This window comes from Amphiprion ocellaris, chromosome 20 (genome assembly GCF_022539595.1).
Source record: "Amphiprion ocellaris isolate individual 3 ecotype Okinawa chromosome 20, ASM2253959v1, whole genome shotgun sequence".
Taxonomy (NCBI): domain Eukaryota; kingdom Metazoa; phylum Chordata; class Actinopteri; family Pomacentridae; genus Amphiprion; species Amphiprion ocellaris.
The window spans coordinates 14,383,520-14,398,246 of record NC_072785.1 but is presented as its reverse complement, the minus strand read 5'-3'; the positions used below and the strand labels follow the sequence as shown (position 1 = coordinate 14,398,246).

The following is a 14,727-nucleotide window of genomic DNA, read 5'->3' as shown; positions in this document are numbered from 1 at the left end:
CTCAGGCCCCTTCATTTTTGCAAATTAATTCATTATTTTAAAACAACTGACCAGAAAATTACATTATTTTATAATAATAATAATAATAATAATAATAATAATAATAATAATAATAATAATAATAATAATAATAATAATAATAATAATAATAATAAAAATAATAATAATAATAATAATAATAATAATAATAATAATAATAATAATAATAATAATAATAATAATAATAATAATAATAATAATAATAATAATAATAATAATAATTATTATTATTATTATTATTATTATTATTATTATTATTATTATTATTATTATTATTATTATTATTGTGAAGATATTGGCTGTCATTTTCACTGTTACAACACAATTTTTCTTGCACTCCTTGCTGCCAGGTTTTTACCATTGTTTTATGGCATTTTTTTTCTTTCCAGTGCAGTCACAGACCCTTAAATTGTCTGCATCTCCTTCTCTACAAAACCGGCCTCTCTCTCTCTCTCTTTCTGTCGCTTTTTTTCTTTCTCCTTCTGTCTGACTTTGGCTGTTGCCATGGAGACGAGGGCAGTAATGCTCCCTGGGATGCCTGATCTTTGGGCAGTGAGGTCATGTGGTGCACACGAGACACAAGCAGACGAAGAGAGTCAAGCAGACGGAGACGGGCAGGATTTGGGGGCAGGCAGACAGTGGAGGATGCCAGAGGAGTGTGTCACCTCCGACTGGTTAGTAATCTGGTCCACACACACACACACACACACACACACACACACACACACATGGACACACAAAGGAAGTGTGACAAAATAAAGACCCAGTCTGTGTCTTCATTGTAGCTTCTTGTTTTAACAGTACAGTATTTTTTCCTCTCTAATTGTGAGTCTCGATGTGACTCAGTCAGCTGTTTATTTAACTGGGCCCCTGGGTGCAGCAGCAGACACAACAGCCAAAATCTGGCAGGTAGATGGCAGTGTTTATGGAGAGATTTTTTATTCTAAAGAACAAGTGCATAAAATTTTATAATACAGTTAACTTATGTACATTAAAACCTAATGAAACAGGGAGAACCTAGAACAAGGTTATTGATTGCATAAATCCTAAAAAAAATAAGAGAGCTTAAATAAAACCACAAAGGTAAGATGTGTGTTGACAGCTGTTCTTTACTCTTAAATAATAGAAGTATTCATTCTTATTAATCATTTATATTTTATAAATTCCACAATATAAAGCATTAAAGTTTACACAACAGGGGAATGCAGTCTTTAATGTCACTGACCAAAAACACAGTTTATTTCCATATGTGAATGAGAATTTTGGCAATAAATGTGATCAAATCTCTTAAATCAAATGGCATATGAAGAAATAAAATGGATTATTTGTGTTACAAAAGTAAACACTGAAAGTCCTAAAGTCAATAGTGTGTAATTTGTTTCAACAATTCCCTTGCAAATGGGAAAAAAATTTAACTTAATGTTAAAAAAAAGGGCTGAAACAGGGCTTTTTATATTTTATTTAATAGTTTTTGCTTACATATTTACCAGGGACCATATAGAGCTACAAATGGTTGCTGGAGGAGGAAATGCAGCAGGTATGATTTGCTTATTTTCAACTATGATTTCTGGTTTGAATTCATTTAGAAAACAACTAAATTAGCAAATGAATAACACAGATTCAGGATATAAATAAAGGAACTGAAAACCAGAATATGATCCCATGTATGGTTATGTACACACTGATATATAAATCTGAGTGGGTGTGTTTGAGTTAAGTATCTGCAGCATACAGTGTGTGAAGTGGATCCATTCAAAGCACATTTTCATTTTTGTTGTTTAAGCTGTATAAATGTATCATTCTGTGTTTTTAAGCCACCCGTGCGTGTGTCACAGGACATGAATCAAGAGTGGATGTTGTTGTTGGACTGGATTTGTCGTATTCGCAGCGAAGTCCACCACATTAACACCCAGCACTGCCCTCGTCATGGTGATGAATGCGGCCTCTTTCCCTCCAGTGGGTGGGATGGTGCTGTTTTCACGGCGTGGTTGCTGCGAATGCATCTCGAGCAGCCGACGTGCAGCCGTTGCCATGGTTACCGGTGGCACGCCAACGTTTTACAAGTGCAGGAGGATTGGGAGGGAGGGGAATTACATGGGAACATGTGTGTGTGTGTGTGTGCGATGAGGGCGAGGAGGAGGAGGAGGAGGAGGAGGAAGGGGAGGAGGAGGAACTGCAGGGGAGGGAATGATGTTGTTGCTGCACTTCCTTTCATGATGTCCTGTTTCCTCTACTCTATGGGGCGGAGTGTCATCTCTCTCTGCCTCTCTTTGTCTGTGCATTTTCAAATTTGCATTTTAGGGATTCCTAAATGGATTAGATTAGATTCAGTTTTACTGTAAACCACAACACATTGAAATACGTCCAACCAGAAGTGCAAACGAAGCAGTTAAAGTGGAGTGCAATGAAATAGCTAATGAATAAATCTATAATTCAATAGCTTCTCCATTTGAGGGAGAAATCAGACTTAAGGTTCCAAATTTAAAGATTAAAAAACACCTCTGGCTCGTTACCCTCCACCTTCCTGTTCATCGGCGATAATAAATCCCATTTCTTTCTTTCCGTCTTCTGTTTTGACAGAAACAGATCAATACCAAACCCCCTCCTCATGAAGATGAAAGAAAGCAGGGGAGAGAAGCAGATGAGAGAGAAAAGGGGGTTGAAGAGAGAAAGCAGCCGGCAAGAGCTAAACTCAACAGGGGAAGGAAAATGGTGAAATATTCATGAGCGAGAGACGGGAGACCAGAGAGGAAAGAGACAAAGAGTTGGACACGGTGCAGCTCTACATGTGTGTGAATGTGGAAAAAGCCAGTATTATCCTTAATAAGAGGCCCTGCCTTTTATCTGGAGCACCTCTTACAGCCTGCTGCTGATTTCCATAGACAAGAGCCTCTATGTACAGGAGCACACTTACATCCAAATAGACATGATGAGGGAATATCAAGCTTGGTGTAGTGTGTGTGTGTGTGTGTGTGTGTGTGTGTGTGTGTGTGTGTGTGTCTGTGAGTGTCTGTGTGTGTCTGTGAGTGTCTGTGTGTCTGTGTGTGTGGGTGAAGCTCAGTTTCATGCCTGAGGATAGAACATAAACTGTTAAATAAAGAAAATTATTATACAGTCCATGGGATAGAACAGAGCAGAAGGCCTGTTGAGACAAACCTTTGAAAAAGATCTTACGTTATACAACCTGTTTCTTTAAACACACAGTGAGAGGAGAGGATTTGATGACTGGAGGTTGAGTTTACTTCAGTGTTATCAGTGGCTGCCCTCTTCTGGCCTTTAGCTCACACTGCTGCACTGATAAATACTGCTGCTAATGTTTGCTCCTCATGGCTCCAAAGTGTTCATTGGCTTTGAGGTGTACACAGAAAAAGCATTGTCTGTTTAGTAAAACTTTGAGGTATCTGTACTTTGCTTGAGTATTTCCATGCTGAAAAAATCCTGTAACTAAGTGGTGACAATCTGGCCGCAAATGTACCAGAAAAAGTGCAAGAAATAGTGAAAACGACAGCAAATATTTGTAAAATAGTGATGTTTTAAGTGGATTTAAAGACAGTGAAAACAGTATAATTTTACAGTCAAATGTAAAAAAGCATAAAATAAAATAAACTAATTCAAACTAATTAAAGATAATGCAATTTTTCAATCCTTAAACTACCTAATTCCTCTTTCAAATACTGGTAAACAAGTGTGAAATAATGACATTTTTGGGTACTTTAAATACAGTAAAATTTGTATAATTTTATACCCAAAAGCTGTAGAATTATATTTTAAATTTTATATTATATTTGGAATTAATTTTTGAAAAAATACAGATTTGAATGTGAATCTTCTCTACGGACATTTTACAGTTAACTTGCAAATAATTTTTATTGCGATTTCACTATGTATTATCTGTAATATATTTTTTTAAAAATCCAAGAAAAATGTGCAAAATAACAGTAAATTCGTCCCCAAAAATATTAGATAAATTAAAAGATGGTAATTTTTGCAGTGCATTTAGTGCTACTTTAATACATTTCAGAGTGAAATGTTGTATTTTCTACTGCCTCATATTTTTCTGGCAGCTTTACTTTTAAGATGAAGATTTTACACAATAGTGAACATACCGAGCTTTTTACAGTTACACAACACATATTAAAAGTAAACCGGTGGCTTCGAAACATTTTAGCTTGAGTTGTTAACAGCTTCAGTAAATGTTTCCTTCTAAACTTCACACATACTTTTATTTCAAGATTAGAGGAAAAGTTCCAAAATGAAAAATAAAGATAAAAAGATTAGTATGTCAGAACTTTGTTTTTTGTCTTTTGTCTTTCATCAGTGATCTGATGAGCCTTCAGATGTATCTGCTGTCTCTGCACATAAAACTATTTACAAAGTTGTTCAGACTTGCAACAGCTACAACAGCAATATGATGCCGTTAATAATCTCATGATGTCATAAATAAAAATATATTAGTGAGAGGGGCCCAGTTGCTAATATATGGGCAGGGCCGTGGAATTCTAAAGAAGATTTAGAAAGGATTTTTTATTTATTTATTTAATCTATTTATTTTGTGCCTGGTTTGGTTGGAATAATTAAACTATGTCCAATGAACTGCTACATAATGTACAGTGTTGATTATGTTATTTAGTCAAATTCATTGCTGCTTTGTCTAAGCTGGGATCCAACTAAAAATGATCAGAAAGACTGGAGCCAGATGCTTAAATTCCTAAATATGAATTGATCATTTTCCTGACAGATTTTCACGCCTGATTCCTACAATACCTTGGAACCTACATGTGGCAGGTTCCTGCATCTCCCATGTCTCTGCAACTGATAACATGACAACAATGATAACCTCATGCAACAGTTAGAAAGATCCATCCATCATCTATACACCGCTTAATCCTCATTAGGGAGATGAGGATTATAGGACTACACAGAGAGACAAACAAGCACACTCACATTCACACCTATGGACAATTTTGAGTGACTAATTTACCTCGGTATGTTTTTGGGTTGTGGTAGAAAGCTGGAGTAGCTGGAGAAAACCCACACATGCACAGGGAGAACATGCAAACTCCACGCAGAAAGATTCCAGGTCCAGACCAGGACACGAACCGGGGATCTTCTAGCTCCAAGGCCACAGTCTTAACCACCGAGTCACTGTGCCACCCTAGAAAAATCAGTGTAAAACAAATTTTAAGAAGTTTTTTTCTTCTTCCAAAACAAGTGCAAAGCGCATAAGAGCCTTAATAAGAAATCGTTACTATGACAGTATTTATAAAACTCAAGTGAGTAAAAATAAGTACAGTCAAAATGAAATAAAGCATCACACACTTCCAAGACTTTCTGTGGAAACATAAAGTTGTCTTATTGCTTGAGTTTGTGTGCATGCAGGTGCCACACAGATTCAGTCTCACGCACACACACACACACACACACACACACACACACACACACACACACACACACACACACACACACACACACACACACACACACACACACACACACACACACACACACACACACACACACTGAAACCTTGCAGAACCAAAGGCGACGGTTAGTCTAATCCAACTTGTCAACTGCAGTGATTCTCTGCTCCACCCAGGGATGGACCGAGGACCGAGATGTTGCTGGTTTGACTGGTCTGGGGATCAGTTAACAAAGAGCATCCGTGTCAAGGTGTTGCTTTAGCAGCAGTTTCACACTCCCTCTGACCTGCACTCTGCACACATTAAAGCCTCCTAACACGTGACATGATGAATTACCGGACAAGGTCGAGATTAGAGCTTGACAGATGCAATTAGTCTTTTTTATCAGCTCTACAAAACTAAATATCTGACATGATTGTGTCACGTAAAATTTGATTGAAAATTGATCAAGAATTCATACTTCCAGCAAAATCAGGCAGATAATAATCAGAAACATTGCATCTACATTTTCATTAGCTCAATTTTTCCTATATTCTTCATTTAATTAGCTGCTCTATTTTGTTGTCTGCAAGTTTAACTTAAATTCCTTTGAAACTCAACAAAATGTCATCATCGTCGTCGTCGTTTCTCTCCCCCCTCAGGCTCAGAGTCTTGGCCCTCTTTCAACTGAAACTCCTTCTCCTGCTCTCTGTCCGGGCATGACGTTTTTGGCTGTCTTGTCACTTGCCTCCAACCTCTTTTTTGGAGTTTACAGTATACTTTTCATCAACACAGATTCCTCCTCGGCTGGTCAACCCAGGATAAACCAGAATTTATAATGAAAACTGTTTCCTTCCAAAAGAATTTCCCATAGATTCCCCACCTCTGAAATGCACTGTATCTGATGTTTTTGCTTATCTCAGAGCCTAAACTTGCAGTGAAGGAGAGAACAGATGGGTTTCAGTTCACAATACGAAGATGGAAGTAAACGCCAAGTAGCAACGGTTGGCTTCAAGACAACAGAAACTCCTGCAGGTACATACATGCCTGCAGAGAGCCTGATGACTGTGTCGCCACTGAGAAATCAAGTATGAGAGTGCACGTGTGTGTACCTACATGTGTGTGAGCATACGTGTGTGTTGGAATAAATCAAATAGATAATCCTCGAGTGAAACTTCTCCTGTGTCACTTGCTGTCTGCTGCTCTGCTCCCATATTTACATGCTTCAGTCTCAACAAGCACAGATGAAGCGGTTTGCTTTTCACTTCTTATGTATAATATCAGTCTGTAATGCTTTCAAGTAATTTATAAGGCTTATTTTTTCGTGTGAAAATGGGATGAGGATGCCTATAGGCCCAGGATTCAATTTAATAAAAAAAGAAAAGCACGGAAATTATAAAGCTCCCAGTGTAATCACCCAACACTGAAGAACCTATAAAGTAAAGCCTTAGAATAACATAAAAAAGACACAGATTCTACATTGCAACTGTTAAAAGAGAAACTAAATGAAGAATATAAAGACAAACAAGGATTAAAATCAAAGTTAGTTAGTACACTTCTTCTTATAAGAGACTTATCTCAGTGAAATAGAAAGTGGCTCTGATTTGACTAGGGTTGCATCATTTCAACCAACAAAGATTTCATTATGCTCCTTCAGTGAGCTTCAACAGTTCTAGTGATACATGGTGTGACATTGTGTTTCTCTCTGCAGGGAGTGGCTTCATCATGTCACTCTGACAGTTGTGAAAGTAGAATAGATGTAATCTTCCCTCCAGATCAAAAATCTACCTGTGATAAGATTTTACAATGGCGCTTTACAAAAACATCAGGCTAATCCAAGTTACTGTTAGTTTCCTCCTGTTGTTTACAACTAAAGCACATCTTCCAGACAAACTTAGACATTTTGCTATTGTTTCCTGCTTCCTCTTAAAATTCACATTTCAGGTTTGACAACCAATCTGCTCAAGGAAGGATTCCTCTCTGCTGAGTGCCTCAGACTGCCACTTAGTTCTGTTTTTCTTGTGTGGGTGAACTGAATGTACATGAAGCCACGGAGCACACTGTAAATCAAGCACTTTTCAGGCTGTTTTTTTAATTGTCTTTGTGAGTTTGTCTGTATGTGTGTGCGTCACGGTGGCAAAATGCAGTCCTGGAGACATCTACTGTGGTGGGAGCTACCAGAGAGTACTCTGACAGGTGTTTATATGTCTGTCTGTGGACAGATTTTGTCAACACCAAAGCGTCACAGCCATGCAAGATGCAGTCACGAAACTGTACAGGTGTGTGGCTGGAATCCAGATTAAGACTGAGCTTAGACTGAGTCTGATTTAGACAGTTGGTCTGCCTGGACTGTCTGACTGGTTATTTTTCCTATTTCTTTGAATGGTTTAAAAAAGGGACATGTACTTAACATTGAGTCCATGCAGGGGCAGAAAGTTATCAAGCACAAACCATCTTATTTATTGTATTTATTGTTTTTACCTGATTTGTTTGACAGCTCTAGTTGCTACATATTTTGCAGATTAAGTTTAAAAAAAAACAAACAAAACATGCAATACATAAAAACTAGGATGCATTCCTGTACAGTAAGTCTAACTAATAGCACATAAATTAGATAAATTTACCACCACTTTTACAAACAATAACATTAAAATGCTGCTTGTACATTAATGCCTGCAGTAAAAATTGATAATGCAATAATATAATGCTGACTGGGATTCTCTACCTGTAAGTTCATTTAGTAATAATACTGCATACTTTAAAGTATTCTTACATTATTTTATTGGTACTTTTATTCAAGCAGAAAAGTGGAATGTAACATAAAGTACATTTACTCTGCACCTGATCAGAAATTAGGCACACTGAGAGATACACACAGAGATAATGTACTTTATCTGATATTTATCTGACAACTAAGCTTCAATTGCTGGGAAAAAAAAGTATTCGACGAATAAAATAAGTGAAAAAAATATTGGCAAAGGTTTAAATTGCATACTTCATATAATATAAAATTCTGTACATACATCAAGGCCTCATTCATTTAGTTAATAATAGTTGTTCTTGCAGTAAAAAGTGACAGGCTGTGATTGCAGGTGAGTTAGAATCAATCACGACACAAACAGAACTGGACTGGGCAGAAAGGGAGGCTGAGCCAGGTGACAAGTGGCTCAGCTTGTTTAACGTCTCCCACGCTTTCCTCAACAATAACCGCCTTCACTGCTGACATCTTCCACCTTATTCGGCTTCCACGTGACATTAAATGAAATAAAGTGCACAGTGTTGTCTGAAAGCACTCGTAAGTCATCGGATGAGAAAGGCTGAACAATAGAGGAAAAAAAGCCTAAAAAAGGAGGACCTTGCTTGACTGTACTGAAATGGGAGCTCTATCAACTCACAAGGACTTTAAAATTGAAATTATAAGATATTTAAATGTTCAGAAACATCCAGCCAGACAAGCAGATCCAGACAAACACCATCAATTTGAGAAGCCTGATTGGGAGATGTTGTAGTTATCAGAAGCTAATTTGCATAACCGCACTAACTCACCTTTCCACTAAAACATTCCTCAAATTAATGCAGAGTCCAACAACAGAAGGACAGATTTACATATGAAGACCATGATTCAAACTGTGAAGCATTTAGTTTTTTAATCCCTGCCAGTAAATTGAAAGATTTGATCTTATCTTAAAACTAATGACTGCGTTGCTCATAAAGCATGTATCTCTATGTGTATTCTAAATGCAGGCGACAAAATTTCCCATGGATGGACGTCCTAAAATAGCTTGCTGGGGTGTCCATGATCACACAGGAATGTTGTAGATTCTGTTCGGCAGCATTTTTCAAACAGTAGCAGTTTCAAACACAGAGCTGACACAACTGCTTATAAAGGCCTCGTACTTATCGCTGACTGCAGGTGCCAAACAGTTCGTAAGTCACCATGAAATCAGGTTGCACAGTGCAAGCAGAGAGGAAGGTGGGTTTGGGAGAATAACCTTTCATAATAAATTCAAGCTAATTTATTGTAATCAAGTGTGTTTTGAGTGTAATCAAGGTGTATGCTATCTGCAAACGTACTTCTACTTTTGCTTCTGGAAATGTCACAACGAAACACTCAGGTTGTTCTGACTGTGTGAATATCTTGACAAGGTTTCATAGATCATCATCTCACCTCCAAATAAACTGAGAAATGTGAAGGAATGGGTGTCATTTTTATGTGAATGTCTTCCTTTTTTTAAACTAGCATAAGACCAGAGAAACCTGGAGGTTATTCTTCACCAAATTTAGTGAATCCAGTCGATAAATGAGCTAACATTGTATCATACAGCTGCTTCAACCTCATCAGTGTTTAACACTGGATGGCTGCACGGATGAATCTGAGGATACACTTAGTCTCTTATTTCAGTTTTCATCAAAAAGTTCTGCATCCATTTTCTGCTTTTAGACAACGATGCAACATCCCAAACTGTCAGTGTTAAGTGACATTAACCAAAGCAATAGTTGCATCATATTGTACACACACACTTTTAATTAGGTTTATTAATGTAGTTTCATTTGATGAAACAGTGCAACCTTCTCTTAACTTATTCTTACTGCTGATTCTAACACATTTATGTTTGTTGCCAAGTATTCAGCTTTATTTTTGTTCACTTTATTGAACTGATCATTTGTTTTTAAATAATTAAACTGGCATTTTCTCACGCAACATTCTACACTCAACAGCCCGAGATAGCAAAGTTCGAACTTGATTTTTGATATTTACTAAAAAATCTAAGAAAAACAAAGAAATTTAAATCAAAGACAACTGTCAAACAGCATTTAAATGACTTTGAGAGTACAATATAAAAGATTCTGTGATTTGATGAGTCAAGGACTCCAAACACTGTGTTTGACGAAGACTGTTCCTCACCTGCTTATACCATCACTGCAGTGGAACATGATAGTGGCAGCATCCTCCTATGGTGGTACGTATCATCTACAGGGACAAGGAGACTAGTCTGAACAAATGTAAGGATGAATGAAGCCAAACACAGAGATGTATTTGAGAAAACTTGTTCCAGTGTGCAGAGATCTGAGACTGGTGGGATGGCCCAAAGCGAACAGCTGAGACAGCGCTGGAATCACTTCAGGACACGTCAATGACTGCTTACGTGATGTTCTAAATCCTGCAGAACATCTGTGAAGAGACATGAGGATGACAGTTCCTGGATGTCTCCCCTTCAATACAATGAAGTTTGACCGAATTTTCCTGGAAAAACTGGATAAAGTGGCCAAATTCAGGTGTGCAAAGCCTGTAGAGGTTTACCTACGAAAACTAGATACTAATAAATACCAAAGGGGCTTCTACAAACTATTGAATTAAAGGTGTGAATACTTTTCTTTCTAACAATTATAAAAAATCTTATTCTTTAAAAGATGGGTAGACATTGCCACTGTACATGATTGCATTCAGATTGTTGGAGAAAATCTAAATTTGTTAATTTAAATGTAAAGATTCAATAAACTGAGCAACAAGTCACAGGGTCTGAACATTCTCTAAAGCAACTGAATGTATTGTATGCAAACACAAATATTAGGCACATATACTTACTAGGTTTCATGTTTTTAATTAACTGTGTTATGTTGATGTGCATATAATTATTATTAATTTATCAAACCTTATAATATAGCAGTGACCAACAGTCACATGACAAAAATTAAAGGATTATTTTGCTGAACTGGGTTGAACTGCAGGCAGTGTTTACACAGAGCAGATAGGAGACAAGTAAACAAAAAAATACAGAAGTTGTACAATATATACATTATGAAGACTCTCCAGGTAACACTTTATGATTTCTGGGATTATGACTGCGTCACAATGCACAGAAGACATTTTTGAATTCTCTTTACATTGCAGTGAAAAATGAGCCCACAGTGAGTTAAAATGTGACAAGAGCAAAAAAAAAACCAACTGGGGTTCAGAAGGTTAATTCTGAACTAACTATGCTTTATTGTATTAACTTAATATATAAAGACACCTGTTAACTGCATTACACTTCCTAACCTTTCCTTGCACTTTCATTGACGCTGTTTGCCCGGCTGCATGCTGTGTTTTACCCCATGTTCTCAGACTCAGCTTTTGTCAGACATATTTCATTACAAGTTTATTTGAAATGCAGTTAAATAAAGAAATGAATAAGACTCACAATAGATGACAACCATCGTAGCAAGTCTAAATCGGTCTGGTGCGGCACATACAAATATTATGAATAATAACGGTCTCTTTAATCAGACTGAATGGTCAGTAAAATTCACAGCTCCGGGCTAAAACATCAATGGTGTTGTGAACACACACAGAAAATCCATCAAGAATCCCAGAATCCCATAACACCTGGAGAAAAACACTGACCTGTGTGTGTGTGTGTGTGTGTGTGTGTGTGTGTGTGTGTGTGTGTGTGTGTGTGTGTGTGTGTGTGTGTGTGTGTGTGTGTGTGTGTGTGTGTGTGTGTGTGTGTGTGTGTGTGTGCAGCATGCGGGTCTGTGCTCGTGGCTGTTTTTACTGTAATCAGTGGGAAACATTGTGATACCATCTAACACTAGCCTCAGCAAAACACTCAACTCTGCACATCCGTCACTTTAAAGCTCCTAAATCAATAATTCATTGGATAATAGAGAAAAAAAACTATTAAAAAGTGTAACTGATGAGGAGCAAAGGAAACCGCAATGATCAGTTACGCAGCAGTGGTGACAATCCCACAATGTCAATAAAATAATATTTGTAGATGAGACGCATCCGTCCCCATGTAGAAATGAACACATGCAAATGTGCAGCCGACACCACTTTCAGAACTCAAATGCCCCGTGTGCACGCATGTGGTGGCTGTTAACATTTGGACAGCCAACGACCAACAGCATGATAATGATCTCCAAACACTTGACAACACTGTTTCATTGTTCACACAGCCTCGTCCGCTGTTTACCCAACAACAGCACGCTGCACTCTCAAACTCCAGACCCCGACGTGACGCTCCACTGTCACTCAGACAGTTAGAAGTGCCGTCAGCTCAGGCAAGTGCTCACATGCTGGAAAAGCCGGGAAGGATTTGCATCTTATTTTCATCCCGGTTAGATGCCTGGAGTGTGTCAGGTGGGATGGCAGAGAAAGCCAACTGACTTCTAGGATGAGGGGTGGGTGTTAAATATCTATATAAAGGTGGGTGATGGAGGGTGGGTGAATCAACAGAGGTGCATCCTGGAGAGTTCTGAGTTGTTGGAAACTGTTGGAAGCTGCTCCATGTGCACACATACACGTTTGTCAGTGTGATTTTAATTCTCTCTCGATGTTTGTGTCATATTAGATCATCTGTTAGCCTCAGGCTGTTGAGCACCAGCAACTGCAACAACCTGGGCCCAGGCCAGACCTCAGCTCTGTTGCACTAAAGACTTTAATTCAAGCAAAAAAAAAACAAAAAAAAAAACAACAACAAACTCGGAGTGGAGATTGTGACATTTTCTTCCTCTCACCATGACAGGAATCATGTCTGTTTTGAAGTGTTTCTAGAAATTTTACCCTCCTCTTTTTATGCAATTATAGCAGTTATGAAGAAGTTTAGTCATATAATGCTTTTCTAGATCAGACACCACAAAATATTTCACAACTTAAGACAAAAGAAAGAATAAATAAACAATAAAACCAAGCAGCAGCAAGTCTAAGCAGGTGGATTGGCCACACCTTCTAGGCTGGGGAGGAGAAGATCCAATAAGCCCTGATTAGACACCTATGAGTCTTCAGTAACGGCCAGTGAGTCACTGTGAGGCATGCAGAACTCAAAACCTATCACAAGAGTCTAACATTTGATTTAAATTTGTGAATTTGTGAGTAAAAATGCAAAAACTGGACTTAAACAAGACATTTGAAGGGAAAATTTGCAGCAGTACAGAGATGGAATTACAATTGTACAGAAAAACTGAAACAAATTAAGCATCTCTGTTTATTAGGAGTAAACTAATAGAAATTGTCAGTTTTAACAGCATTCAGACAGTCAAATAGCCAATTGCATTTTAAGGGTATAATATGTATTATTGAGTATCAGACAAACTAAAGGAGAAATTGTAACATTTTAGGTGATTTTCATTGCTATCTGTAAGTGGCAGCATTTTTGCGTCTTCTACCATTGTCCACATCTACTGTTTCTTCCACTTACCGGGAGCATCCTAGCAGGCCTTTTCTCAGGTTTGATCTCGTGCTTTGATGCCTTCTTTCATCTGTTTTCCCCATGATATGCCCTGTCGAGTCAGCATCCACCATCAGCAGCCCAGCCACATATTCCCAGCCTCCCCCCAGCCTCCCCCTAGCCTCCCCCCTGCCTCCCCTCTCTGTCTCACTGTATTATCCCATGTCCTCAGTGCAAACACAAACATGTTCCAGGAGAAGCAGGTGTCCTTCCACTGGGATGAATAAACAGCGAACCAGGATCCAGGAGCACAGAGGTTGTGTGTGTCGGCCTGTTGTGTTTGTCTGGGACGTCTGTGAGGGGAGGGGATGGGTGGAAGTTGGGGGGAGATGCTGGGAGTTTCTGCCTCAGTGTTTGTGTGTGTGAGCAGAAACTTTGAATATAGCTGATAGCATCTCTTAAGCCCCCCTGTGTCTCTCACAAAGCTGTTTGTTTTCACCCACTGTTTCCTTTCATGTCGTTTTAGTTTTGTTTTTATCGTCAGCTCACAGCTTATTGCACGACTGTTATGCAGTTATGCAAAGCAAATTTGCAGTGTCAGAGGCGTGGCGCATAAATCTTAGAAACTGGCTACTGCTTTCAGAGCTTCTGTTTCAAGCCGCAGGATGCTGTTCATCGTTAACTGTTCACCCACCCAACACGCCCCTGCTCTGGTTGCATGCTAATTCATCATCTCATTTGTACACTCTTCCTGGTTCAGGGGGTTTCGGGGCCCATTTGCCTGATTCTTACCTGCAGTCGCGGAGGTTGGTGGTAATCTGTCCTCCAGGAGAATGTAAACGACTTTCTGTGTCATTATCTGGTAACGGTGACACGGGTGGGACGATTTAATGTGAAATGTTTACTTACAGCTAAACAGGAGGAAAAACTGCCTCACAGGCATGTAGGAGAATTAGTATGTCCTATTTCATAGAAGGAAAAAGTCGGAGTTTGATTGAGTACATAGTGATCTTTTTTTAAATTAAAGGCTTCTTAATTGATGAATCTCTAGATCCAAGACCATTTAATTAAAAAAAATTATTTTGTTTATTTGGAAATGATCACAAAACTACACAACCTTCAGCACTGATTATTCTGAT

The 14,727-nt window shown here is 38.3% G+C and overlaps 1 long non-coding RNA gene across 1 annotated transcript; it reads right to left on the bottom strand.

Annotated features, from left to right (window-relative positions):
- Positions 1 to 533: 533 nt before the first annotated feature.
- On the bottom strand, positions 534 to 13,738 carry LOC118470030 (uncharacterized). Its single transcript, XR_004847032.2, has 5 exons — positions 13,619 to 13,738; positions 10,345 to 10,410; positions 5,359 to 5,674; positions 5,021 to 5,194; positions 534 to 2,346 (listed from the first exon to the last, which is right to left on the bottom strand). It is a non-coding gene; the product is annotated as an uncharacterized LOC118470030 (long non-coding RNA).
- Positions 13,739 to 14,727: the final 989 nt, after the last annotated feature.